We start from the raw sequence: 3,371 nt of genomic DNA on the forward strand, positions 1-3,371 counted from the left end.
AGGGGGCGGCCGCCACCTGGGCTGGGGTGCGGGCCGCGCCGGGGCCGGGCTGCGGCAAGGAAGAGGAGCACGGTCCCCCCCTCCGGTCCAGGAGCATGACGAGCACGATGCGGACGCCGAGGTGCTGGAGAAGAAACACCGTGTTCGCGTGCGAGACACACAAATTGCTCGGCGGGCCGCCTATATGCCGGCTGTGTTTGTGGAGGCGGGAACGTGAAACCGAATACCCCACGTCTCCCTCCCCTGTCGTGCGATGCCAGCATACTCAAGCATTTTGCGGATGCATCGTGCCCTAATATCATATGTTAAAGGTTTTAAAAATTATGCATAAGAACTTGTTTAGAATCTTTAGCCTAGTTCACTTTTGACCAGTGAGTTACGCCCTGCCGTGCCTGTGAGTGGTGGTGCTTGCGTCCTTGCGGACTGGCTTGCGGTTTCCGCCGCGACGCCCAGCTGTGCCGTTGATTGACTCGCACAAATGTTACCCTCGTATTAAGTGCCTATTGAGGGCGCGACGGAGGGGAGCAAAGGCCAGAGGGCGGGGCGGGGTGGGGTGAGGAAGCACCCCCCCCCTTCTCTATCCCCACACACACACACCTCCCCTACGTCATGCATTATCGGGTGGAGTGGAATTAGTGCACCACTATTGTCGCACATGGTAATCGCCTTCGGAAAAGGGGGTTTCGGTTCGCGTCGCCTTTTTACGCCTATAGCGGCGTCTTTTTATTCAAATAATTACATAGATTTAAGTATTATTTGTTTTAATTTTCAATTTTGGGGGTTTCTGAGTGCGTGGGCATTAGTGTGACATGGGGCGGACATGTTTGACCCACACGGCGCCGGCGCGGATGGGTGGGAGGGGGTGGTGGTGGTGGCGAGGGCAAGGACCAAAGGACCAAGTCCAAGTGCAAGTGCAAAATGATAATTTACACCAATTCCGTCTTTTTCTTCTTTTCAATATCGTTAGTTCACACTGATAAATTTACTGTGCTACTGAATACTTGCAAGTGTGCAACCCTCTAGTCATACACTTGCAAGCGTATGACTACGGAGTAGCACACTGTTGGACACTCAGTTTATCATAGTGCAATTGTGTGTAGACTACAATTTCCATCGGAGCTGTTACTAGGAACTATATAGCTGGCATGAAAAGTTCTTAAGTATTTCAATCTTCACGATATGAATGAAACGCCCCCCCCCCCTCCCAACCCCCTTCCCTACTCCACCCTATCCCAATGAGATTTACATTTCGTAATGGGCGATGCGGCCGGCGTTAAATCTGCAGAGATAGAAATCTCGCCGGCCGAGTTTACAAACAATATCAATCGTGCATCGTGCGAGGAGGCAAGGCGTGCGAGCGTGCGGCGCGACAAGCGGGGACACGTGAGTGGACACGTGCGCGCGGCTTGTGGTGGCGTGCCGAGGGGGTGACTGCTCGGGGGGCCTCTCTAATCTCTCCACCCCCGCCCCGCCCCGCCCCGCCCCATCCTAATCAGGGATTACCGCCGCGCTGCCAAAGCTGCCGCTGCTCGCTCTGATAACATCGGGGGCGCGGGGTCGCGGCGCCTGTCGCCACTCACTCGGCCGGCACCGCCACCTTACCCATCTCTCTCGCACTCGCGGCGCCGAGAGAGTCCCGCGTAGCGCAGTGTATACCCCGGGATAGAGGTAAGGTAAAATAAGGGTTGGTCGAAATGAAAGAAGACTCAAGGGCTCCTCACCGCAACAAAAAAAAAATAAATATAATCCTTAAAAATCACCTATTCAAAAAATACATACAAGGTCAAGCTTCATGAAGCCACACGCACACACTAAGAAGATACGAGGAAGAAGAAAGCGAAAGGCGCGCTAGGTCAGAGTTAAGCAACCCTTTCGCAGTAAGTTAAATGGGACCATGTATTTGCAAATACATTCAATGCGTCAATATCTTCGTTGTCTTTCATGTGTTTCAAGAGGCGAAAGAGAAGGGATTGGTTAGGGGCGCGGTCAGCGAGTGTGGGGAGGGGAGGACGAAGGGGGGGGGGGGCTACCAGGCGGACGCGCTACAGCGGAAAGCATTTGTCAATACTTGATGAGCGACACAGTCAGGTGCTGGCGCTGGCGGTGACGACGGGCAGGTGCTCGCCCGGGTGCGCGGCGCGTGCGCTGGGGTGGAGGTCGGCGAGCACCACAAGCACGGCGACGACGCGCTGCAGGTGCGGCCGGCCCAGCACTCAGGGCTTCTCAATTATTCAGCGAGTTGTATGCGGCAATAATAAGGGAGTTGGGAGGGGACGGTGCGTGTGTGGGGGAGTGGTGGTAGTCGTGTTTTAAAAACTTTTTGGGGGGGCTTGGAGAGGTCAGGGCAGAGCGCATCAGTCGCCGCATCCCCCCCCCACCCCGCCCGCCCCGCCTCGCCCCGCCACGCCGCGCCGCGACGCGCCTCATCAAGGCCCTGAGCGGGGCGGGGCGGGATGGCACGATGGCACCAGGTGGCGGGCGGCGGGGAGAGCATCACTGGCACCACCAGTCACAGCCACACTTGGCCACGCACGCGCACGACACGATTCATTTCTCTTTAATTTCACGTTTCACATTCTGCGCCGCCCATATAGGTGTCGCAGCCTGCATGCGGTACAGTGCAACCATAGAAGAAGGGAAACTATGGGCCACCCTCCTGTAGGCTTTACACTCAGAACACTCAGAAATTCCTGGAAATTAAACCCCTTAGGAAAGGAGGCAAAATCCTACTCGTGCGGTCTTTTAAAGCATAGTTTTGTCATTAATTTGTCGTAAAACCGACCACTTCCAAGGCAAAATAATTGATAAACAAACGCAGAGTAGTGACAAAAAACTATTTCTCGCCCAGATGAATTTATTTTGTCATTATTCTGAGTTCATTAGGTGATAGTTTGGTCATATACTAGAAATGACAAACATATGACAAAATATGCCTTAACAAGTACAGGCATACCTTATTTGTAGAGGGAGAGGAAGAGCGAGACGGAGAGAGAGAGAGAGAGAGAGAGCCTCATCCCGCTGTTATGCCTACCGTGGCGGCCGGACGACGAGGATAAGGGAGATGAGGTGGGCTTGAACGAGGAGTCCGAAATGCGCAACCGGCACGTGGCACGGCGGCGTGCGCCCGTGTTGGGATAGCGCGCGGACGTATGCTCGAGCAACAACTCTCTTTCTCTCTCTCCCTCCCTCGCAGCACAACACACGCTCGCGGGCAGGGCGGCTAGGCAGCTCGCTCATCCTCGCGTCCACGCTGGCGGCCCGCCGGGGCGGAGGCTACAGCAGCGTAGCGCACCCGCGGCGGGACAACTGTATAAACACGTCGGAATGGCGTTTTAATGGAGCGCGAATAGGGTGTGATCACCGCCGCGAAG

Source organism: Frankliniella occidentalis, unplaced genomic scaffold (genome assembly GCF_000697945.3).
Source record: "Frankliniella occidentalis isolate FOCC.00 unplaced genomic scaffold, Focc_3.1 Scaffold144, whole genome shotgun sequence".
NCBI classification, from domain to species: domain Eukaryota; kingdom Metazoa; phylum Arthropoda; class Insecta; order Thysanoptera; family Thripidae; genus Frankliniella; species Frankliniella occidentalis.